A 25,999-nucleotide genomic window follows, 5' to 3' on the forward strand; every position below is an offset into this window, starting at 1 on the left:
CTCTCTTTACCCTTCACTACCGTCCCCTTACCTCTGCCATCTCATGCACCCCTTATTCACCAGCAAGTTCCTGCTCTGCCTCCCCCAGCACAAACGAGAAGCCAAACATCTCAGAATCTCATGCCCAAGAGAGAAGTTAACCAGTCAGCCTCCACAGCTGGTGTTGTAACACCTGGTCCAAAGTGGCAAAAGTGAAAAAATGGTTCCTCCCCCTCAGAGAAGTTCTCATGGGCGGGGTGGCCAGGGAGATTGGATTTGTAAACGCTCCCTTGACTGCGTCCAAAGTTTGAAACTTTAAGAAAGAATTGCAAAATTTAGTGGAAGACCCAGTAGGAATCGCAAATCAAATTGATCCATCTTTAGCCCTAATATTTATACATGGGGAGAACTGAACTCCATCTTTAACATCCTATTTTCCCCGGAAGAGACTCGATTAATACGAACTGAAGGAATGAAAATTTGGGAGTGAGAAAACCAACCTGGGCCCCCAGGTGACCAAAAAATGCCTTCAGTGGAGCCTGACTGGGACCCTAATCAAGAAGAGGGGAGAAGGAACATGAGAGATTACAGGTCCCTGATGACCAGAGGGATAAAAGAATCAGTCCCTAGAGGGAGTAATACCAGGTTAGCGTTGGACGGCACCCAGAAAAAGACAAGACCCCAGCACCATGGCTTAATGGGCTAAAGCAAAACTTCCAGATTTACTCTGATGTTGACCCAGACAGCCCAGAAGGCCAATCTTGGGTTCCCTGCAGTCGGGGATGACCCCAAGAATCCTTTTTTCCCAGCCTGATGTTTCCAAGAAGGAGTCTGAATTCTTTGGCTCTGGTTTCCAAGGTTGTTTATTGTTTCTTATCTATAACATTTTTTCTCTGGCCTGCTGAGATCTTTTCAGCAGGTCAGACAGAGGCACACTCTCCATTCCGGGCTGGTGTCTACGATTTATCCTATGAACTATGTATACTTTATTTATCATTATTTTCCAATACCTAAAGACACACAGCAGGGGACTTTCAATCAAAAGAAATGCAACTTTTATTGCATGCCCAAAGCAAATGTAACAGAAGGATTAGAAAGGCGATAAAGGACAGAGAGAGAGAGAAAGGAGGGTTGGGTTGGGGGAATAGCTACCGACAGGGAGATGAAATCCTCGTGGTCTGGCCAATAGATCCATCTGGTCACGTCGGGGAGAATCTCAAAGCCTTTGGTTAACTCAGGGCTCTTTTATAATCTACCGCCGGGAGGGAGCAGGACGGCACATGGAGGGAACAGTGGAGAATAAATCCATTGGGAACAGGCACAGACAGTCCAGGTCTGAACAGCACAAACCGGTGCCAGCAGTGAGCGGGGCCCGTTGTTTCAGGACTGGTTCCTATGGGAAACATCCCGCTTCCCATGGCAGACATCCCGCTCCAGTCAGGCCAGCACCCCTGGGTTAGAATTTGAAGGGTCTCAGTCTCAGTCCTTGGGGGGGCTTCAATCTCTGTCCTTGACTGTGGTCGTGAGGCAGATGAGGGATCTTTGGACCGTGTCCTACAGAATGACATCCCAAAGCATAAAAAATGTATGTATTTTCCCATAAAATTAAATGCAATGAATTAATAAATGATAACTAATTTTTTCTTGTTTATAATAGTATTATTCTATAATTGTATTACCAAATTTAAATTTTTATATTAAAAAATCTACTTTTTTAGCAAGCAAAAAATTTATTGGTCATTGGTTCTAATTAACAAAATTCCCTTCATCAATTCATTAACCAGTGTGCTCTTGATTTCTCTATCTTTATGGTAATTAGTCCTATTTTCAATCGTTTTCTAATCTTTTTTTTTATCATTTTCACAGAAAGGGTAAAAGGAGCCACTTCGGGGTCCATGGAGAACTTTCTGGGGCACGTTTGTGGCCGTTTTGGGTCTGGGGAGGGAATTCAGGGAGAACTTAGGGTCTGGAGGACACTTGGGGGAGCCGGGTGGGCACTTGGAGAGGCACTCAGGGATTCTGAGGGACAGTTCGGGGTCCGGGGCAGCACTTGGGGGTCCACGGGGGCCCTTGGAGGTCAGGGAAGGGAATTTGGGGCCCCTTGGGGGCTCTGAAGGGGCTTTCAGCGGCGTGGAGATTGATGGGAGTTGTAGGCGCGGGTCTAACAGAGTATAACGGGGCCGCGGAGCATCACGGGAGTTCGAGGCGCAGCTGCCATGGCTCTCAGTGAAAGCGCGGGGAATGACGGGAGATGAAGTCCCGGCTGGAAGAGTGCGTGACATGCGCCGCGGAGCATGATGGGAGCCGTCGTCCCGGAAGTGGCTCCAGCGCTTTGTTTGGGGGTCCGGGAAGGGTCCTGGCGGACACTTCTGCGTCCGAGCCGTGACTTGAGATCCTCGGGTAAACATAAACTGTTCGGGAGCACTTGCGGGGAGCTCCGGGAGCTCTAACCAGGCTCTTTAGGGCGGGGGGCTCGGCAGGACCTTAAGCGCGGGACTGTTCTGAGGGGCTCTGGGGCCGCGGCAGGGAAGAGGAGATGAATTCCCAGATGTGGCTGTACCGGGCATCTGTGGGGTCGGGAGCACTCAGGGGGTCCGGGGACGCTTTTGGGGGCTCCCGAATGGGTGCTGAGGGGGCATTGAGGGATCCTGGAGGGTCTGGCGGACACTTAATGGACAAAGCAGTGGCGGATCTCAGGGTTCTGTGGAGCGCAGGGCATGACGGACGTTGTAGTCCCGGCTCCAAAGGTGCTTAAAGGGGCCGCGGGGCATGACGGGAGTTGCAGGCAAAAAAAACAAAAAAAAGGGGTGCCAATATCAGGCAGCGCTTCCGAGGTCCTAAACCAGGCGCTGATTGGCTTTGGGCAGTGATGGGCGGGAGTCTCGGCAAATGGGATGCGGTGGAGACGGGAACAGCCCATTCAACTTCTCCAGTCGCTCCCAGTAGAGCCCAGTTCTTCCCCAGTACAGACCAACACAACCCCAGTACAGCCCAGTTCATCCCAAGTAGAACCCAGTACAACCCCAGTGCCCCTCCTGTCCCTCCCAGTACAGCCCAGTCCCTCCCAGTTCCCCCCCAATATCATCCACAGGATACCCCAGTGTCCCCAGTCTTCCCCGCAATGGCCCCATTGTCCCCAGTATGTCCCAGTCCTCCCCAGTGTCACTCCCAGTATGTCCCAGTGTCTCCCACAGCGTTCCCAGTGTCCCCAGTATGTCCCAGTCCTCCCCAGTGTTTCCAAGGACAGTTTCATTTCTCATGGTGGCCGTGGCAGCCAAACCCAGCAGTGGGGTCAGTGCAGTGCCCATGGCCACAGCCCCTTGCAGTGCCCAGTGCAGCTTGGGCTGATGATCCACCCTCACAGCTGGCCCAGGGCAGCTCTGCAGTGCCTTTGGTGGCACCTGGGGCTGGCACACACCTGAGCAGTGTGTCTGTTTGCACTGGGGAAACTCAGGAGGTTCAGATTGCTTCAAAAAACCCCAAAAAGGGCAAACCCCTCTCAGGCTGGGTGCAGCCAGCTCTGCAAGCACAGCAGGGCCCAGGGCAGTGAGGACAGACAGGATGGGGCTGGGCAATGTGGAGCAAGGTTGTCCACACTGGGTCAGAGCTTCAGGCACAGCTTCTGTGAGCAGGCCAGAGCTGCTGAGGAGAGACCCTGGGTCAATATCAATCACAGAATGCTGCAATCACCTCTGCTCTAAAGAGAAATTTAACAAAAGACACCCTTTAAAAAAGGAATGTATATTTTATTACTGCTCTTTGAAATCTTTCTCCATAACTGGACTAGGAAAACTTTAATGACCCTCTCAGGGCTTTGCTGTTGTTTACATCAAACTCAGTCCTTGAGAGTGTCTTCACAAAACTTCTCAAGAAATCAGAGTTATATTTAGACTCCAAATTTTATTGGAGTTTTAATGGCTCCCACTGAGGACCATGACTGCCTGCCTCTGCCTCCCCACACAAAGGCTCCTTCTGGGGGACATGCTGCACCACAGCCCTGCCCTGGCAGGGAAATTCCTTTCTGTTTGGGTCCCTTCTGTTTTCCCTATCTGCCCACTGCATTAATTCTTTCTTTCTCTGGCTGTTCTCTATTATGCCAAAATGATCCACCATCTCTGAAACCTCCCTTCAATCCCTCCCAGATCTCCTCTGCTGTCCTCAGTTTCCACTCCACTCAGCACAGAGCAGCTCTCATTTGCTATTTCAGAGGGTATAATTTACTCAGGCCTGAGCTGTAGTGAGGGATAACTCCCAACATCACATGGAAATGTAATCCTACCAGTGTGTTGTTTATATACAGTCACTAAATGTGAATTACAATTTACCCATTTCCATAAATCACACCCCAAGTTCCCAGATTCAGTCCTTGTTTTCTCTGTCCCTGCACCCTTGAGCCAGATGTCTTCATCTTCCCTCCAACCATTCCTGCTGGGAAAGCAGCCCCTGAATGCCTTGTTCTGTGCTGAAAGTTCACAGGCACAGTAAAAACTGAATTAATTAACCCTTTTGGTATCAGCCCCAGGCTTTGTGTGGGCAGGCAGAGGCAGGCAGGAGGCAGAGCTGTCAGCAAAGGAAGGGCCCAGCCAGGTGGGGCAGCCGGGGGATGCCGACAGCCTGCAGGGACAGAGGCGCAGGGCAGGGACACCGTGGGACAGCCTGGGCTGCACAGGGCACAGGGATGGGCAGCAGCTGCAAGACAGCCCTGCCAGAGCCACCTTGGGCAGCACTTTGGCCATGGCTGCTGGCCCTGGGCCTGAGGCAGGAGCAGGAGACAAGTGACCCTTGCAGGGCTGGGGCCTCATTGCCTCCTTGTCCCTGCTCAGCAGCCTGGCAGGGGCCGCCCCATGCTCCTGCCCTTGGCATTGCACATCCCCACATGCCAGTGCCCATCCTGGCAAGAGCCCTGAGCAAGGAGGGAGGGACAGGATCTGCCTGGCCAGGGGCTGGGGCTCAGGCCTTGGCCCTTGGCATTCCTCAAACACATCCAGCTTTGCTCAGCACCAGAGACACCTTTGCCTTGTTTGTCTCCAGCTGTCATCACTGCCTCCTGGAACCTGGGGACTCCTTCCCAGTGGTGTCCCTCAGGGGGAGGCATTAAAACTTCAAGAAAATTTGGAGACTAAATTTAACTTTGTGTTATTGACTCTCAAAGACTGAGTCTGATGTAAACAACATCAAAGCCCTGAGAGTGTCATTAAAGTTTTCCTAGTCCAGTTATGGAGAAAGACTTCAAAGAGCAGTAATAAAATATACATTTCTATTTTAAAGGGTGTCTTTTGCTAAATTTCTCTTTAGAGCAGAGGTGATTGCAGCATTCTGTGACTGATATTGACCCAGGGTCTCTCCTCAGCAGCTCTGGCCTGCTCACAGAAGCTGTGCCTGGAGCTCTGACCCAGTGTGGACAACCTTGCTCCACATTGCCCAGCCCCATCCTGTCTGTCCTCACTGCCCTGGGCCCTGCTGTGCTTGCAGAGCTGGCTGCACCCAGCCTAAGAGGGGTTTGCCCTTTTTGGGGTTTTTTGAAGCAATCTGAACCTCCTGAGTTTCCCCAGTGCGAACAGACACACTGCTCAGGTGTGTGCCAGCCCCAGGTGCCACCAAAGGCACTGCAGAGCTGTCCTGGGCCAGCTGTGAGGGTGGATCATCAGCCCAAGCTGCACTGGGCACTGCAAGGGGCTGTGGCCATGGGCACTGCACTGACCCCACTGCTGGGTTTGGCTGCCACGGCCACCGTGAGAAATTAAACTGTCCTTGGAAACACTGGGGAGGACTGGGACATACTGGGAACACTGGGAATGCTGTGGGAGACACTGGGACGTACTGGAAGTGACACTGAGGAGGACTGGGACATACTGGGGACAGTGGGGCCATTGCGGAGAAGACTGGGGACACTGGGGCATCCTGTGGATGTCATTGGGATGAACTGGGAGGGACTGGGAATAAACTCAGGTGTATAGGGAGGGACTGGGCTGTACTGGGAGGGATTGGAGGGGCACTGGGCTCGTACTGGGTTCTACTTGTGATAAACAGGGCTCTACTGGGGTTGTACTGGTCTGTACTGGGGATGAACTGGGCTCTACTGGGAGGGACTGGATAAGTTGAATGGGCTGTTCCCGCCTCCACCGTGTCCCATTTGCCGAGACTCCCGCCCATCACCGCCCAAAGGCAATCAGCGCCTGGTTTAGGACCTCGGAAACGCTGCCTGATAGTCGCACCACTTTTTTTTTTTTTTTTTTTTTTGTCTGCAACTCCCGTCATGCCCCGCGGCCCCATTGAGCCCCTTTGGAGCCGGGACTACAACGCCCGTCATGCCCTGCGCTCCACAGAACTCCGGGACCCGCCACTGCTTTGTCCATTCATTAAGTGTCCGCCAGACCTTCCAGGATCCCTCAATGCCCCCTCAGCGCCCATTCGGGAGCCCCCAAAAGCGTCCCCGGATACCCTGAGTGCTTCCAACCCCACAGATGCCCAGTACAGCCACTTCTGGGAATTCATCTCCTCTCCTCCCCCGTGGCCCCAGAGCCCCTCCGAGCTCAGTCCGCGCCTAAAACTCCTGCCGTGTCCCGCGACCTAAGGAGCCTGGTTAGAGGTCCTCGAACCCCCCGCAAGTTCTCTCGAACCGTTTACGTTCCCCCGAGATTCTCAAATCGCGGCTCGAACGCAGAAGTCTCCCCCAAGAGCCTTCCCGCACTCCCAAACACAGCGTTGGAGCTACTTCCGGGATTACGGCTGCCATCATGCTCCGCGGCGCATGCCCAGTGCGATTCCAGCCGGGACTTCATCTCCCGTCATGCCCCGCGCCTCCACCGAGAGCTTTTGCAGCTGCGCCTCGAACGTTTAACTGCATTACACCCGCGCCTACAACTCCCATCACTCCCCGTGCCCCAGGGAGCCCCGTCAGAGCCCTCCAAGGACCTGCCCGGACCCCGAATGGCCCCAAATTCCCATCCCTGACCTCCAAGCGCCCCCCTGGACCCCCAAGTGCTGCCCCAGACCCTGAACTGTCCCTCGGAATCCCTGAGTGCCCCTCCAAGTGCCCACCAGACTCCCCCAAGTGTCCTCCAGACCCTCAAGTACTTTGTGAATTCCCTCTCCGGACCCAAAACTGCCCCAAATGTGCCCCAGAAATCTCTCCACGGACCCCAAAGTGGCCCCTTTTATCTTGTCTTTGAAAATTATTAAAAAGATAACAAGAGGATTTAAAATAGGACTGAGGACTGATTAGTGTTATGTTTGCCCAAATATCCCATCAAAAAAAAACCAAACAATATTTAAGGTAGCAACAATTTTAATTGAATAGTTTAGAAAATACATAAATAAGGGATAATTTGGTTCAAATATTAGCACATAAGCAAAAACAACCGTGGAGTACGGAGGGCAGGGTTCTTGACCCTTGCCACTTCACGTACCAGTTTGCCAAATAAAAGTCACCCCTTATATACCATGTGTCAATTCCATCTCCTCCTATTTTCGGTTCGTCACTTTTCTGTCTCCGCCTTCATTACCACCTTTACCACGCATGCGCCACCACTCGGTTTGGTGGTCGCACAAGTCTTTGGGGGTCGTCACTGATGAAGGCCCTGTAGTCTTCTTCGTTGTCCTTTAATTCACCTTTGGGTTACACATGTGCACTGTAAGCCAAGACTAACGTATCACTGCATCTACATATCAAAGCAATAAGTCCCTTATAATTAGCATTTTCTTGGACCCAACCAGGTTCTTGGTCATTTTTAGCAACTGTATCTTCAGCTTCTTTCCTGTGGTCCTTGAGAACATCTGCTGGGAAGGGGGGTTGGGTGGAGCCCCTCCTTTCCATCTCTTCTTTTGCATTACAACTGTTTTATTATTCTCAAATATTAATTACTGTATCAATATTGATTACTGTTTCATTTTTTTCAGCACGAATCATACCTATTTATCACAAATCCCCCATTTCTCTTTTTGATCATTATGATTCGTGCTGTATTTAAATAGCTTTACCTTGATATCTTTTACATTTTTCAGAATTTTGGTTTTCTCGTTGTCTCTTTTCAGCTTCAAACTTTTCCAGCATTTCTATTACTGCTTCTAGTCTTTCACACTGTCTTTCAAGTTTAGTTAGCATTTCCTGGTCTATTTCTAAATGAGCCTTGCTTGGTCTTATCCTATGCAAGCTGTTACAGCTCCAGAGCTCAGTCCCCAAGGGGACTGGGTGCTAGAAGCCAGCTCGCTCTCAGACCAAGGCTGCGGGTTAGCCCCTAGCAAGCAGGGAGATATTCAGCTCTTAGTGATTAGGCAGCTCTTGTGATTTCAGCTTTGCTTGCTAGGTAGCTTTTCCCTTGGCCTAAGGCTCCAGCAGACGGTAGAGAGAGGAGAACCAGAAGACGCTGGCTGTTCCACGAGTATGGCTTTATTGTAGGGTCCGTGAAGGGTCTCAGCTCTTCTTCTTCCGAGTTAATAAGGGCACAGTATGCTACTTTTATACCCTTGGCCTGGATCCAATCCTGACCAATAGCAAAGGTGTTAGAGTGACCATAAGTGACCAATGGCAGGGTTAACAACATATCGCCTTACATGGCTATAGGGATAAGGTACAAGGCGGATGTCCCTGGAGACAGGAAACTTCTTTGCCGCTGTGTCAGCATTCTATTCTCCAAGGGGCCCTGGCTAAACCTGAGGGGTTTACTACAACTCCACTTTCTGTTTTTACAAAAAATGCATTCGCGAGAGTTCTTTTGAAACAGTGAACAAGACACAAGAACATAGCTAACACCGTAAAAATTACAAGGAGAATCAACAACAATCCCTTAACTAAAGATGCGGCCCATCCTGTTAGTCCCCATTGCCCGAAAATTTCATTGACCCAATCTGGGATTCTTTCTACTTTCAAGTCCTTCACGAGATCTTTCAGTTTCTGGATGTTCGCATGGATGGATTCCGAACGCGAAGAGAGGTTGAAGCAACACATTCCTTCGAAGTCCTCACATCCATGTCCGTGGGCAAGCAGCAGGAAGTCGATTGCTGCTCGGTTTTGGAGTGAAGCTTGTCTTGTGGTTTCTTCTTCCTTTAAGAGATCACTCAGGGCTGCTGATTTGGCGTTAGCTTGTTTACTGAGCCAGCACTCAAGGTGATTGATTTCACTGAGGGCTTTAGCTGCAGCTACCCAGGGTAAAAACAGAGAGACTGCAATCTTTTTTGGCCTGTTCCAATCGTATAATCTCGGATCACAATTTTCATTGAATTCAGTGTAGGACCTTTTTTCACGTTTTGATTCTCTTTCTTTTTTCCAATTATGTAACAGGGTGATGTTTGGAGTAAGGGTAGAAAGTTTTCTCAGAGTACAGGGATCTCCCTGGAGTCGGGAGGGGATCCCTGCCCATACTCTGTCACTACAGATGAGAAACATTCTTTTGGGTAATACTTTGGGATGGAGAGAGGACACAGAAATTACACGTGCAGTGTAATTGCACCAATCATGAGGGTTATAGGCTTTGTTCACTGGTGATACATCTTTTCGATATGTGTTTTTGTGTTGGTCAATTTCTGGCCAATCATTTTTCGGACGCCTAAAGTAAAATTTGACACAATATGTGGCCTTGGAGGATCCCAATAGATCCAATTCTTGGGGTTCCTCTCGAGCATCTGGCAGAATTTTTGTCCACTCATCCCAAGTATCAGCCCCATTGGGTCTCTTACCTGTGGTGCGGAGAACCTCTGAGTTCTGGACAGGCCAATCGTCTGCTATAAAGGGAATTCCTACTAGACATGTAGAAAGTGGATTATCTATGCTTCCCATAGACAAGCACGTTTTCTTGTTTTAATGTTTTTGCTAAGGTTACCCAAACATTATGGCTAGGCTGAGGGCTAATCCAGCCGAAGGCACGCGGTACGGTGTAGAGCATCCAGGCAGCGGTGAGGACAGCACCGACGGAGATATTTTTCATCTTTGGGCAGGATTAGGGCTTCTGATAGGGAATATAAGCACAATTTGTTATCTTTATGATGAGAGGGATTTCTGCCTTGTTCTTTTCTGTGTTCCCCTCCTCCCCCCCTTTTTCTTTTAATTTCTAAGCTGCACTACAGGAGGAGGAGCGGGTAGAAGGTTATGAGGTTTTAAGGTTAGGGAAAGGGAATAATACTTTTTACTATACAATACACAGTGTAATAACACATAATTCAGAGAACACTTTTGTGTTAAGGCTATCTGTGGCCTATTACAGTAGACTGTTATTTGACTTTCTGTTTTGTCTGCTGCCTTGTAATGGGGCGGTCTGTTCTTGTGTTTGTGGGTGTTCGGCGACGCCTTCGTCTCCAGGCTGAGCTGGTTTGGTTTTGAGGTGGTCTTGTGTTTGCCTCAGGAGAATTCTTGTCCTCGTCTGTAGTAGTGTTCGCTGTGCCTAAGTATGGTTTTACGTATTTTCCTGGGTACCACCTTGGACCTGATGGTAGTAGCACGCATGCATAACCTCTTCCCCAGGTAATCAACTGATGAGGCCCTGAGATTTGGTGTGTTTCAGGATCTTTCACGAGCACGGGTGGTTTCTCCGTGAGCTTTGCTTGTGTGGTATTCGCAAAGTGGCGAAGTATTGGTGGGTCAGGCTCTGACGCTGTGCAGTTCAGGAAGTTGATGACATAGAGAGCCTTGCAAAGTCTCTCCACTGGAGATGTGATTTTCGTGTTCCTGTTCTGTTGCTCGAGGACTCTTTTGAGGGTTTGATGTGTCCTTTCCACGATGGATTGTCCTGTGGGGTTTACAGGTATGCCCGTCTTGTGTGCTATGCCCCATTCATTGAAGAACTCCTTCAACTTGTGGGAGGTATAGGCTGGCCCGTTATCTGTTTTAATCTCCTTTGGTACACCCAGGGTGTTTTATTGTGTGCATGGTCTTTTCTCCTGCATGTGATGATGCAAACACTGCTCCTGAGAACGTGTCAACCAAACATGCACATACTTTGACCTTCCAAAAGATGCAAAGTGAGTTACATCTGTCTGCCACAGCTGACAGCTATTCAGACCTCGGGGATTGACTCCTGTACCCATTGATGGTATCTGGTAATTTTGACAGTTCGGACAGGTAGCCACGATAGCTTTTGCCTGATCCTTTGAGAGCTTAAACATTCTCATCAGGGCAGGTACATTTTGATGAAAGAACGCGTGTGACAGCTTTGCCTGAGCAAAGATGTTAGGAACATTAGCAGTTTCTGCTGCCATAGCTAATGCATCTGCTTTCCTGTTGCCTTCTGCAACAACACCTGGGAGGTCCGTGTGAGACCTCACATGCATTATGTGATAAGGTTGTTTTCTGTGGGATATCAATTGTATTAATTTAGAGAGCAATTGGTATAACTTTGGGTTAGAGACCTCTTTGAGAAGAGCATGTTCTGCTCTCATAGCTATTCCCGCAACATAAGCTGAATCTGTGACCAGATTGAACGGCTCGTTTTTAAATTTTTCAAAGGCTCTGACGACAGCTGCTAATTCTGCAATCTGTGGCGATCCTTCTACTGTTTCTACGTCAGATTGCCATTCTTGTGTTTGGGGGTCTCTCCAAGTAATCACCGACTTGTGGGATGACCCTGAGCCATCTGTAAATAGAGTTAGAGCCTTGAGAGGATTTCTACTTTGGATTCGTTTTGGAATCAAATGGAAAGTTTCATTCTGGTTGAAAAGCTTGTGCTCTGGGATGTCTGATGAAGTTTGACCCGTATAACTGTCCAAAGCAAACTGTAGACTCGCATTGGTCTTGATCAAATCCTCAAAGTCTTTAAGGGTTATTGGCAAATATATGCACTCAAAATCACACCCTGAAAGGGAGCAAAGGCGAGTCCTAGCCTTTTTTATTAAGTGTGCTATAATCTCCTGGTAGGTGGTAAGTGTCTTTGTGGGCTGGCTACTTGTAAAAACCCATTCCAGTATCAACAAAGGATCTCGCAGCTGAGGGTCCCATTGGAAGATCAGTCCATGGAATCTGGGTGCTTTTCCCAGGATGATGAACTGGAAAGGCAGACTAGGCTCGCAGCGATGGGCTTTGCGTGAAGACAGGGCTTCCTGGACTTTGATGATGGCACCTCTGGCTTCCTCTGTGAGAGTGCAGGGAGAGTCGAGTTCCTTGGGTCCACGAAGAAGATTGAACAAGGGAGCAAGGTCTTCTGATGTAATTCCTAGCAGTGGACGTACCCAGTTGATGGATCCACACAGGCTGTGTAAGTCCCTGAGGGTTTTTGGGTCGTCGTTGATGACGATCTGCTGAGGTAGGATAGTTCTTTCCCGGATCTGAACTCCAAGGTAACTCCATGGCTCAGTGTACTGAATTTTGTCCTCACGAATTTCCATTCCTGCCTTTTCAATGGCTTCAACAGTCTTTTTGATTGTTTTGTCCAAGTAAGCTTTGTCTGAAGCACACACCAGAATGTCATCCATATAGTGATAAATGATGGCGTCTGGAAATGATTTCCGAATGGGAGACAGGATGTGAGACACGTACCACTGGCAAATAGTTGGCGAGTTTTTCAATCCCTGAGGAAGATAACGCCAATGATATCTTTTGAGCGGAGCTTCCTTGTTAATAGAGGGAACGGAAAAAGCAAACCGTGGAGCATCTTCAGGATGTAGTGGTATGCTGAAGAAACAGTCCTTAATGTCTATGATAGCAAGTGTCCAGTCTCTAGGCAGCATCGATGGGGAGGGCAAGCCAGGCTGAAGAGGGCCCATGTCCTCGATGACTTCGTTGATTCTGCGAAGGTCATGGAGAAGTCTCCACTTGTTTGTACCTGGCTTTGGTAGAACGAAGACTGGAGAGTTCCAAGGGCTGTCGGACTCCACTATGTGGCCTTTTTTGAGCTGTTCTTCCACGAGGGCGTTTAGGGCGCGCAGCTTGGCTTTCTTTAGGGGCCACTGCTCAGTCCAGATTGGCTTGTGGCTTTTCCAGGTGAGACGGGGTATTTCTGGCAGCGCGCTCAACTCAGTGGCCCCAGTCAGAAATCCTGAATGGGAATACGTAGGGAAGCACCCCACTGGGATAAAACGTCTCGTCCCCAAAGGGTGATGGGGGCCCTTACCACAAATGGACGGATGGTTGCCAGCTTGCCTTCTGGCCCTTCAACCAGGATGTTGTTCTTGCTCCTCATGGATACTGTAGTTCCACCAATGCCGGAAATCATGCCTGCAACAGGTTGTAGATCCCAGTGTGCTGGCCAATCTGAACGGGCGATGATGGTCACATCTGCACCGGTGTCCAGCATCCCTGGCAGGTGGGTCTTCTCTCCTTTGTGGGAGAGGCCGCACTCGATGGTAGGCTTGGATGGTCCCATGACTTGTGCCCACATTGCTGTAGGGTTGAGAGGAATCTGTTCCCTGTGATTTTTTGGGAGTAAAAATGCCTGTGCTATTGGAGTTCCTTTAGAAAGAAAAAATGGTAAGTCTATGCAGTATACCTGCACGAGGATCTCTTGTCCCGGCTGCACTGTCAGCACTTCCGGAACAACGAAGATTTCCTTCGGAGTATTAACCGAATCACCTGTAATTAAAATGTCTGAAGGACTCCCTTTAGGTCCATATTTTCCTGTAGGAACACGGTGAACATTCTTATCATTAAAGTCAATGGACAAAGCAGTTACCAGTTGTCGGCGGGTACCCCTCTGGGTTGTCCCATGGGTTGGGGCTTCTCCTTTCGGTCTAGAGCAGCCTGGGTTTGTGCGTGATTGGGTCTTGGTGGCCTTTGATTTGTATTCTGCGCCCGAAGGTCGGACGGGCGCCTCAAGGAGTTTAAAGGACGCGATTGATAGCGTTGCTGATGTTGGGGTCTTTGATTATAATTCGATGGTATCGGGGGGGTGTTCTTTCCGGACAGTCCTTTATATAATGTCCTAGCTCTCCACAGTGATAGCATTTAGCTTGTTCTTTAGAGGTTATCACTGCATATGCACCAGAAACTCCTTCAGCAATACCCTTAGCAACTGCTTGCGCCACTGTATTTTCAGTGGACATGTGACGTGTACAGCATTCTAGCATTTGCTCTATAGTAGGGTCTGTATCCACAGTTAAAGACCTCAAAATGGCCTTGCATTTCTCATTTGAGTTGCTGAAAGCAAGCTTACATAAGAGTTCCTTTCTTGCCTCAGTACTCTCTATTTGCTTCTCCAAAGCATCTTTAAGTCTGTCCACAAATTTTATAAAGCTTTCTTCAATGCCTTGTTTTATAGTAGAAAAATGCATTGTTGGCATTGACTCATCCTGCATAAGAAGCAAGGAGGTTTTTGCTGCAATTGCTACATCCTGCAGCGCTTCTTTATTCAGAGTTTCCATTTGTTCTGCTGGCTTTTGAAAGTCTCCTTCACCAGCCAATTGTTCTACTGTGAAGTTGGTCTTAGTAGCATCGGCAGTATATGAATCTGATAATGTTTTTAAGTGTTTCTTCCAATGCCTATCCCATAACAAATATTCTGCCGGTGACAGAAGGCATTGTGAAATATTTTTTACATCGTGAGGAAGCAAGACATGTGCAGAGAACATGGCTTCTAGGAAATTTCTAAAGATATGTGAACTACGTCCATGTTCCTTGGCTATATTTCTCAATTGTACCAGTTCCTTATTAGAAATTGGTTTCCATGCCTTGATATTAGATTCCCCACCGTTCCTTCCTTGCCTGTACTCGACCGGAAAGGCTGTGATTTTCTGTGCTAGGTCCCAGTTCCCAGACTTTGTAGCTTCTATCTTAATAAGAGCCCATGGGTCTATATTAATCGCATCAAAATCAGATTCATCAGAAGAGCTCTCATTGTCTGAGGAACACTGTGAGGGACATGCTACCCGTGAATTCCTTTTCTTTCGTTTAGAAGCATTTTTCACCGTTTTCAGTGACTGGCCCGAAGTTAGCGCTGTTGGGTGAGGGGTAGCCCTGGAGCAGCAGGGACCGGATTGGGTGGGGGGGGTGATGCCACAGGTGGTCTCTGATCCGTTCAGGTGGCAGGAGGTCAGTGGTTGGAGGGACGGGTGGGGGCAGGGGGGGTATGGGGGCTGTGGATGCACGCCTGGGGGATTTGGGGGTGCGCAAGCAATGCCACTGGTTTGGGATACGACAGGTGTAGGGTGAGCTGATGTTACTGCACATGTGTGCGGCTCGGCGCAGGAGGACAGGTTGTGGGCATGGCTCGGGAATGTGGCGGGAGGGGGCGGGAGGGCCGGGGCGGTCTCGGGGGGGGCGGGAGCGGGGGCGGTGACGGAAGGGAGGGCGGTCGCGGGGGTGGGGGATAGCAGCGCAGGGTTGGGGGGGGCGGCGGCGATAACGGGACCGGGGAACGCGGCGGGCGCGGCGGGGGGAGCGGGGGGCAGGGCGGGGACAGCAGCGGGAGCGGGGGGTACCGCGACGGAGCAACCGGGGGCGGGGAACGGCGGCGCGGGGGTAGGCAACGGCAGCACGGGCGCGGGGGGAGGGGTGGTCGCAGCGGAGGGTACAGCGGCAGGGACAGGGAACGGGGCCCCCGAGGCCGGACGCGGGAAGGAAACGGAGCCGGGGAGATGAGGGGCTGCAGGAAACGGGGAGTTGGGCAGCGCGGGTCCCGCGAGGGGGGGGAATGTGGGGGGGGCCTGCTTGGCTTCTGCCTCTGAGGTGGTTTCTGCAGTAAGTTCTGCAGCGCCCAGTGACTCTGTGGCATGCAAGCCACATACCTCTGTTATCTTACCAGCGCAATTAGCATATGAAGAGGAAAGATCTGTTAGTTTGGAACTTTTTTCAGAGTTCGATTTTTCAATCGTTTTTGTTATTATATGAAATAAAGGTAAGAAGTTAGTAACAGAAAAGTCCTGTTTTGTTTGAGACATATAAATGGTGTTTCCAACTGTATCCCAAAAGGAATTTTCAGTAATTGTGGTCTTATCAGTTTCAGGGAAATTCAGCACCATCCAAGATACAAATTTTTTAAGAGTCTTTTTTGACAGACTACCTTTAGAAAAAGTGAAGTTGTTAACAGATAAGGTTTCTACAATGGTTAAATATAACTCTCTCTCACGTGTTGTTAGTCTTAGAGTGCTTAAACAAGTACCCATGATTTTCAAGCCCTTTCCACAGAAAAACAAGAGGAAAAAAAGAAAAAAAAACGAAAAAGGTTTTCAGAGCACCCAAAGGTATGCGCGCAAACTTAATACTTACGTCCTTTGGGGTCAGGGATCTGTGGAAGGGAGTCTGCTCCTCAATTCTCCTCAGACTTTATCTCGTCCAGATGTATTGTTGAGGGTCGAATTGAGCCTTCCGCAGAGAAGATTTTCTAAAACGAAAAGTCCTTTCGCAGAAGGAGAGGCTTCCCAAACCGGCAATAACTGGAGGCCTTGAAAGGCTCCGATGCTCTGGTGATGCTTGTCTCCTGGGGGCCAGGGTCCGATGACACGTTTGGGCGGCCACTTAAATGAGCCTTGCTTGGTCTTATCCTATGCAAGCTGTTACAGCTCCAGAGCTCAGTCCCCAAGGGGACTGGGTGCCAGAAGCCAGCTCGCTCTCAGACCAAGGCCGCGGGTTAGCCCCTAGCAAGCAGGGAGATATTCAGCTCTTAGTGATTAGGCAGCTCTTGTGATTTCAGCTTTGCTTGCTAGGTAGCTTTTCCCTTGGCCTAAGGCTCCAGCAGACGGTAGAGAGAGGAGAAGCAGAAGACGCTGGCTGTTCCACGAGTATGGCTTTATTGTAGGGTCCGTGAAGGGTCTCAGCTCTTCTTCTTCCGAGTTAGTAGGGGTACAGTATGCTACTTTTATACCCTTGGCCTGGATCCAATCCTGACCAATGGCAAAGGTGTTAGAGTGACCATAAGTGACCAATGGTAGGGTTTAACACAATATTGCCTTACATGGCTATAGGGATAAGGTACAAGGCGGATGTCCCTGGAGACAGGAAACTTCTTTGCTGCTGTGTCAGCATTCTATTCTCCAAGGGGCCCTGGCTAAACCTGAGGGGTTTACTACAAAAACTCCTGACTCTTTCCAGAGTCTCGACACAGCTTGGCCATAATTGGCCAATGAGTCAAAATAACTCACACCAGAATCCAATCAAACAAATCACCTGTGGGTAAACAATCTCCAAACACATTCTGCACATGAGCACAACACATGAGAAGCAAATGAGATAAGAATTGTTTTCCTTTTTCTCTGAGGCTACTTAGCTTCCCAGGAGAAAAATCCTTGGCGGAGGGATTTTTTCAGACAATGTGAATGCCACAGTGTTAGAGATGAGTAATGAGATGGTTGGCTCTCCCAATTAAAGGGTGAACATGGTTACTATGTTAAGAGAAGTTGGACAGATTTATAGTTCTGTTATTGCAATGGGGCCCCCCACCCAGCATTGTTATCCCGGGATGATCTTGGTAGTCCGGGCATTTGGGGAAGGGCAGATTGTTCCTAAGAGGCACGGCTTAGCAACACCTGCCCTCCAATGCAGTTCCACGAAAGCAGTCTACACCAATGGACAGCGAGGAAGAGTCAACAGACAGCCTTTGGGAAGAGCTAGGGCTGCCTGTTGCAACAGCAAGGATATAAAAGGGAGAGCAGACATTGTGTGGATGAGCCAGCCACGTGGTTACCAGCCACGAAACAGGGAGAAAAAGTTTTAAAAGAAAGCTTGTTTTGAATTTTTATTTTTCTTTTAAACCCAGGCCATTCCTACCACTTTCACAGTGAACCATGAAATAAACAGGGCAGGAGACTTTTTCTCCTTTTAATGCCTTTATTAAAAGTGCTCAGCTTAAGGTTGGGAGGCTCGACGGGTCCGCAGCTTCTCTGTCATCGATCCCAGGATGACTCGGAGGAGGAGGAATGGAGGAATGTGTAGCTTTGTCCACTAAGGGGCAAAGGTGAGGGTCCTACCCTCACAAGAGCAGTGGAATATATCCCATGTTACAACTTTTGGGTTTTCTAGTCTCGGCCTCTTTGTTCCAGCTGAGGTCTTTGCTCAGGGCGAGGGGCAACAAAGGTTCTCAGCGTCTCCGCAGGCTCAGTACTTTGCTCCTCACATCCAGACATAACTTTGATCTCTTAATTCTGTATTGGCTTGTTGTTTTTGGAGTTTTTTCGGTAAGTTTGGTAGGGTGGCTTCCCATGGCATGCTGGTCTCAAGGTTATTTTGCATGCCCTCTGATGCCCCCCCATGTCTCCTCCTTTCACTGTCCAGGGAGAAGGGCTATTAACTTAGCTTTAGGCAGGGCCATACTGATACAAAAGGAGAAATTAACAAAAACAACCAGTGATTACAATAACAAACAGGTAGAACTCCACCTTGGCAGCAACTGGTGTAACTGGTTCACACTGCAACCTTTCTTTTTTTTTTTAATTGGCAGATTTTTTACTTATAACAACCTACAACCTTTCTCACCACCTGGACACCCACCCCCCCAGTCAATCCACTCCCCCTGGACTCTGCACAACTCCCAACACACCATTTGTCTGGGGGAAAGCACAGACTGTGTCAAGGCAGCAGAGCCCAGACCTGGCCTGACTTACCCGGACCGCCGGAAAGGAGGAAATCCAGACCCACAGACACACACATGGACACAGAGCAAAGCTTTGCTCAAAGGGTTTACTGATTCTTGATGAATGATTATTCAGGGGAAATGGCCCAGGGCTCAAAGGGTTCAGGGGGTTTCTCCAGGGATGATCATCTCCTCATGCCACTGGAGAGGAAAAAGTACACTGGTCCTTCACACCCTAAAAGACAAAGCCCAGAAGGTGACCTCTGGAGCCCACTGGGCCATGGATGGGCTTTGTCCCCAGCCCTATCCCTGCAGGCACGGCTCACCTAGGCATCCAGAGCGGCAGCCAGGCGCTTCTGCCGCAGGAGAGCCCGCAGCTCTTCAGCCACAGGGGGCTGGGGAAAAGGCAGCGTTAGAGACACACTGGGGGCACCGGGCTGCACTGGGAGGCAGGGGAGAGCAGGGGGGCCTTGGGGAAGGGGCTGTGGCAGCAATGGGGTGCAGGAGCTGCTGTGCTGCTGCCCAGAAGCACTGGGCTTCTGGCCAAGAGGCACAGCTGGGGCAGGGGCTGCGTCCTGGCTCATCCAGGGGGTCCTGGGGTGACAGGGATGGGAATGCAGCAGGGCCCTGGGCAAAGGCTTCCCTGGGGAGGAGCCCTGGGGCAGGGCATTGTCTGGGCTGTCAGGAGGGGTGCACTGGGCTGTGCTGGGACACACTGGGATGGCCTGGGCTGTGGTGGCCATGCAAGGGGAGGGTCTGACACCAGCAGAACACGTGGTACCCACCAGAGGCGTCTCCAGGACCGCGTCATTGTCTAAATCCAACTGCAGAGAGAGCTGGAGACCTCGCTGGTCACTGGGATGTCCCCAGTGCCAGCAAGGGATGGGGGAACACCACAGTCCCCCAATTCCCTGAGGGGATGCCCTCCAATGCCAGCAGCCCACTCACCTCCTGGAGATCATCTTGGGTTCCTTCCAGGAGTACCTGGAAAGGAGAACAAAGGCTGGGTCCGGACTGGACCTTGTGGGGCTGGGGGGACACGGGTGAAGGGAGCAGGGTGCAGGCAGAGGGATGGGAATTCAGGGCCTCCAAGGAGATCTGTTTGAGGTTGGGGGAGACCCAAAAACACTGATCTGGAGTCAATTGAGAGACCAGAGGACAGGGCTGGGGGTGTGGAAGGAGCAGGGTGTGAGGTACAGGGGAGGAGAAAGGAATTGAGGTGTAGGGACATGGGAGTGCAAGGGAGGGGCTTGGTGGGGACAGAAGAATGAGGACAGGTGGGGACAAAACCAACAGGACTGGGAGATTGGGGGGGGGGGGGTGAGTCAGGGAATTTTACAGGGGGACCCCTCTGCAGTGGCCAGGAAGAAAGGCAAAGGATTGAGGGGGGACTTTAAAGGAAAGGCCTCAGGAATGGTGAGTGGGAGGACACTTGGGGACCCTGAATGGGACACAGAGCAGGGACCAGAAGGGTGGGATGGGAGGCCAGAGAGGGCAGGATGTGGAGACAGCGTTTGGCTGGTGCCTCACCTTGGCCTGTGCCGGGGGGCACAGCAGGATGGAGAAGAGCAGGGCCACACTGAGCACAGCCACCTTCATCTTCCTCTCGCTCTGGGCAGCGCTGCCTGAGGCTGCAGCAGGTGAGGAGCACCTTTATCCCTGCCGGGACTCCTCCCTGCACCCTCCCTGCCAGCCCCCAGGCCAAAGCCCGGCTTGGCACAGCCCCCAGCCCTGGCCACAAGCCCAGCCCTGGCACAGAGCCCATCCCACCCCACCTGTGGCACGGATCCAGCCCCCTTGCCCGGCATCCCTCCAGCTTCCTGCACGGGGCAGCTGCCCCTGGAAGGGCCCAGGCACCTGGGGGGCCAAGGGGGGCAGGCAGGGAGCCAAAGGCACCTGGGGACCCTGTGGGGACAACCCCCAGTCCAACACAATCCATCCTCCAACAGCCCCCAGTGCCAGATCCCCCATCTCCTGCTGCCCCTCCCCTCCCAGAACTTTCCGTGTGGGACACCCCAGAGCTTAGCCCGGCCCCAAACCCAGCATGTGGGAGAACAAGGGGAACAAGGGACATGTGATCAGGTGGCTGATTGGCATCTCAGGCACTGCAGACACTGGGGAGCACTGGGCAATGCTGATCACCTGCAGACAAGGCTGAGGGCTGGGGAATGGCTCAGCAGTGACAATTCCCACATTCACACAACCCGATATCCCTTTCCCTGCAGACGCCAAACCCGACCAAGCTCCATGCCCAGAGCATTGTCCAGAGGGGAATATGCCCTGCCCTGCACTTCATCCTGTCACACCTGCAGCCACGGAGCCCTCCCAGAGCACCTGGGTCATGGCCCTGGCTCTGGGCCCAGGCCAACACTGGCCCTGAGCAGGATGTGCCCATCCCAGGCACATGGGGAAGTGGGCACCTGTCCCCAGGCAGCCACTCAGAGCTAGTTGGGGTAACAGAGGTGCCCTGTGAGGAGGAGGGGTGTTGGTGCCCTGCCAGCATCTCTGACAAGCCCTGTTTACCCAGGCCCTGAGGCACCAGGAGGACATTCAGACATCTTGGGCTTTCAGGAAGGAAAATCCACAGTGAAGTGGTTCCTGAGAGCTGTCTATGGCTGTGATTCCTGTTTGACATTCCAGGGCATTAGTGAAGAGTTCTGCACATCTCCTTCCCCAGGGGCAATGTGGATCCATCAGGGAAGTGTTATGACCCAGCTGGGAAAACATTTCAGGCCACTGCCTTGACTATATTTGCTCTGGAACTCACCCAAGGAGGAAGATTTTCCTTGGGAGTTTTGCTGCTTTGTGTCCTTGGAGGAGACACCAGAGTGTCCTCCTGGGGGATTCTTTGACCGGATGGACAAGAGTTGTGACATCATTGGTGGGCTGAGGTCATTTTGGAGAGAAATTGAGGAAGTGTCTGCAGGGCCCTAAATAGTGAATGAATGGATGAAGGAGATTCTCACTGTCCTGACCCACTATCCAGCAAAACCACAGCCAAGGGAAGAGGCCTGGTGGAATCAGGGGGAAGCAGACCTTGTTGAGCCTGGCGCACACTGGGCAGTGTGGGGTGATCCCCTGCTGGTGTCCCAGCTGTCAGTGCAATACCACTGCTCTGATGGACTGGGCCCTTCAGAAACAAAAGAAGTGATCAAGCTCAGGGGAGGAGGGGATCTGGTCGCACTTCTCTTCTCTGGGAGTTTCTCTCCGAGGGGGGACATTCCATGAGAATGGGGATGCGGTAAAGGACAGGGCTGAGGGCAGCTGCTCCCTCTCTCTCTGGGCTGTGGAGGAGGACGCTGGGAGCTGCTGCTTGGGAAAAGGAATTGGTTGCTGTGGGTGGCCAGAGCATCTTCCCCAGGCAGGTGCTGTCAGGTGCCTGCAGCACCAAAAGCGTCTCCACTTGGGGCTGCCTTGACAACTCCCTCAGCCCAGCAGACCATGAGCCCGGATGGTGCAATCAAAGCCTCAGCAGAGGGACGAGAAGACTCCTCACACAGCAGATCCAGCCGGGTTTATTAAGGGAAAATCCAAGGGTCCAGGTGAAGTGAGGGTGCAGAGGGAAACAGGAGCAAGCAGGAACACAACCTCTGCTGAAGGGAACCAGAGGCGAAGAGCCAGGAGCAGGGCTGGGGCCAGGGTATATAACTGGAGGAAGGCAGGAGGGGTCAGGGTACAAGTGATCCAATGGAGAAGGGAGCCAGGGCTGGAGATAAGGTGGGGTGACACGGGATGCACCAATGGGGGAGCAGCAATTTTTTTGGAAAAAGAAGACAAAACGCAGCAATTTCCTGGTGCCAAGACTGTCACCACCCAGACCTGGTATTTGATGGCACCGCCCATGCCCAGATCTGGACATTTCCCTGTGCCACCACAGCCCAAGTGCAGCAATTTGCTGGCAAAGAAAGCCAAACCAGGTAAATACCTGGTGCCTACACCAGCCCAATCTTATGTTTGCTGACACCGCCAGTGCCCAGATCTGGAATTTTTCAGATGCCTGCACAGCATAATTCTAGCAGTTTGCTGGCACACAAAGTTAACATTTGGCAATTTCTCAGTGTCAGCACATTCCCTGCCAAGATCTGGTGTGCGCTGGTGTTGAAGATTGCAATGCGAGGTGTTTTTAATTACCATCTGTATGGCAGACTATCTTTTGTCAAGTGGGCAGTTTGCTTTATCTCTCTCTTTGAGTGCCCACATTCACACCTCCCTCGGGAGGGGACATCTGCTGATAACAGACTATTGAATGTCACTGCATGACTGATAAGAACTATAACATCCCATGGTGAGATGCTCCGCCCAGAGGGAGGAGCCAAGAATTGCTACCCAGATATACTCCAGAGGTTTTTGAGATACCAGTGATAGTGGAGCCCTGGAAAAAGTTAAAGATAGAATCTAAAATGTTAGGCTTTGTGCTTTCCCAGATCAACTGCACCTGCGTAAGCAGTATGATAAATTATATAATTGTTAGATGTGATGATTGTTTAGTAATTAAATGTGTTTATTATATAACCATAAGAAGAATAGTGAGAAAGTATGTTGGAAATTCAGAGAGGGGATAAATTTATCTATACAATAGAACAGTATAAGTTTAATAATTAACATGAAAGTAACGATAGAGTATAAAACATGATCATTTCGGATGTATGGTCGGAGTCAGATTTGGGTTGAATATATCCCGATTCCCGGAGCTCTTAATATAAAGCACCGCATATAATCCCCCTTGATTATGTGTTTTTGAACGCTAACACCAGCACGGCTTTCTCCACGGAATTCCCCAGAGGAACACCAGCTGTCTCTTCTCCCACTGGATCTTCAGAGGAAGAATACATCCTTCTCTACAGATACCCCCCGCTCCAGCAGAACCACATCTGACGCTTCAGGAGGGCTGCAGCCACAACTCCAATGGGACTGCCACCAACACCCTGACTCACAGGGTGTCATGTTGGGTTCTGACTCTGTCAGTGTTCTTCTAGTGTACTGCATTGTTTATTTTATCCTTTATTTTTTTTCCCCCTATTAAAGAACTGTTATTTCCTGCTCCCATATTTTTGCCTGAGAGCCCCTTATTTAAAATTTATAGCAATGCTGAGGGGTGGGGAGGGTTTACATTCTCCATTTCAGGGGAGGTTCCTGCCTTCCTTAGCAGACTCCTGTCTTTCCAAACCAAGACAGATTTTGGCGCCTAACATGCAGCTAGAGGGCACAGAAACAAAAAGGGAAAAACAGTTCTTGAACAATCTAATTTTTTGTATGTGTGCCGCTATAGAAACCTCATTAAGCGACACCATGTGGTCCAGCTTGCCCTGGTTTGGGTGGCACCTGATCATGGCTGTATTTCTCCCATTTGTAGGCCCTTATCTAAGCATGGGTCCTAAAACCAAGGCTACTGTGGCTGTTATCCGGTTTGTTTTATGGGTGAATAAGGTGAGGAATTCATGGATTTTTAACTTCCTCTGGAAAGCAGGCACACAGATTCACAGCTATCACACACTAACTGTATGTTTTTAGGGTTACTTTAATAATGGCACTTGCTGTAAGGAAATGACACCAGGCAAAATCTTCTTCCAAGCATTTAGCCATCTCTTTGGGTCCGCCCCGCCAGTTTTTGAAGGTTTCAGTTCCACTCTAAATATTAATGATATCATACAGTGGCTGGTGTTGCTGATAGGCCTGCTCTATTTAGCATTTAGAGAGAAGGGGTGACTAACCTGGATAACCACCCTGACACCAACCCCAGAATCCAATACGCCACCAGAGTCAAGGGATGCTGCTGCCCCAGAGCCTGACCCTACCCCACATCCCACCCCAGATGTGAACTACCCAGATTGGCTGGGGGTCTGGTGAAGAAGATACGTGAGATGGGCTGGATGCTGAAGGAATACACTTCCCCAGCTGGTGAGAAGCCCTGCCTCTGCCGTGAAGAGAGAAAGTGTAATAGTGCAGCAATGCAACCCACAGATGTTACAACTGTCCGGGTTCCTGCTGAACTGCAAAGGCAGTCACAGCCAGCAGCAGTTGCCCCTGTAGAAACAAGGAGATCTAAGATGAAAGCAGAGCACCCAGATAAGGGAAAGCCCTCACAACCCTCAGGAGATCCAGAGGTTGAGATCGTCACCGAGTCCCTGACGTACGAAAATCTCTAAAATCTGCACAAAGGCATTGTATGATGGGGATGTGAGACTTACACAACCTGGCTACTTTGGGTCTGGGACCTTATAAGTACAGGTGTCCTGTACTACATGGTGGTGAGGCAAGGAATTTGCGACCCTTGACCCAGGACTCAGGTATCAATCAGATTGTTGTAAAGGAGCCAGGGTCTCTTTCCCTCTGGGCTCGGCTTTTAAGGAGTGTCAGAGAGAGGTTTGTCCACAGGGAGAGAATGCAGGACCAGCACCATAGAATGTGCTGGAAGACCCTTGAGGAAGGGATCCAACAGCTAAGAGAAGTGGCAGAATTAGAGGTACTCTTTGGGAGGGATGGACAGCATGATAATGACCCCGACAAAGTCAGGTGCACAGGGCAAATGTTGTGGAGCCTGGCAAATCTGGGGCCATACCAATACACCACCTTTATTGCAACAATTAATGCTGATAACAACCAAGAGACAGTGGGTTCTGTAGCCAACAAGCTTAAGAAATATGAAAGTATGATCAATGGACTGATGCAGGCTCATGTCTCTGCTGGGATTAAGGACCTCAAAGAGGAGATGAGGGAGGTGGTGAGGGAAGAGGTGAGGAGGAACAGTTCCCACATTGCACCACTGTGAGTCACAGGCCCCAGAGTCAGAGCCCAACGTTCTCCAGCTAGAGAGAGGGGGGTACACCCCACGGGCTGACCTGTGTTTTTTTCTGCTTGACTATTGGAATAAGTATCCCAATATAACCAGTTAGATGGTGCCCAGGCCAGTTCTGACCTTCGCTGCTGGGCCACAGGCAGCACTGCGGTGTTTTACCCCAGAGATACCTTGGCTGGCAGCAGAGTGCAGCGGGGCACAAGACAGGACTCCGTTCTCCTCAGGAGAGAGCTTCTGGCGATGGTAGAGAGAAAGGGAATGGATTCTGCTAGAAGGTAGCCAGATGTTTATTCCAAGAGTACAGAGGTCTGCACTGGGCCACTGCTGCTAACAGAATAGAGGCCGCATGGTCTCATTAACATTTTAAGCTCAGGACAGGGGAAGGGGAGGGGACAGGTGAGTCACCAACCAGGTGAAGGGGCAGGGTCTCAAGAGACTAGGGACACCTATCACACGACGCCTTGCTGGTATGTTAGCCTGATTGACAGGGCACACTCAGCGAGGGGCGAGGGGGAAGGGAGAAGGTAAAACAGGATATTGCAACACACCACAACATCTCCCCCTAGTTTTGTTTAAAAAGAAGAGGACTGTGTTTATGGTGCAGAATGATTCTACTGAGGCTTCCAGGTCATCCACTGGAGCACTGAGGGCTTCCAAATGGTAGACCTCAGGAGGGGGAGATGAGCTTGAGATTAACTTGAGAACTATGCGTCTGATTACTCCAAAAACAATGCTAAAAACTACAATAACTACAACTAAAATAAACAGCACTAAAATTACAGTTTTCAGAATAGATCCC

The 25,999-nt window shown here is 50.5% G+C and overlaps 2 long non-coding RNA genes across 2 annotated transcripts; both read right to left on the reverse strand.

The window, feature by feature from the left end:
- Window positions 1-1,292: 1,292 nt before the first annotated feature.
- Window positions 1,293-25,489, reverse strand: LOC135441668 (uncharacterized). The gene is made up of 2 exons (XR_010438517.1): window positions 25,371-25,489; window positions 1,293-1,533 (listed from the first exon to the last, which is right to left on the reverse strand). It is a non-coding gene; the product is annotated as an uncharacterized LOC135441668 (long non-coding RNA).
- LOC135441670 (uncharacterized) lies at window positions 18,497-19,390 on the reverse strand. The gene is made up of 4 exons (XR_010438518.1): window positions 19,353-19,390; window positions 19,190-19,240; window positions 18,731-18,799; window positions 18,497-18,639 (listed from the first exon to the last, which is right to left on the reverse strand). It is a non-coding gene; the product is annotated as an uncharacterized LOC135441670 (long non-coding RNA).
- Window positions 25,490-25,999: the final 510 nt, after the last annotated feature.

This window comes from Zonotrichia leucophrys, unplaced genomic scaffold, assembly GCF_028769735.1.
Source record: "Zonotrichia leucophrys gambelii isolate GWCS_2022_RI unplaced genomic scaffold, RI_Zleu_2.0 Scaffold_412_45059, whole genome shotgun sequence".
Lineage (NCBI taxonomy): Eukaryota > Metazoa > Chordata > Aves > Passeriformes > Passerellidae > Zonotrichia > Zonotrichia leucophrys.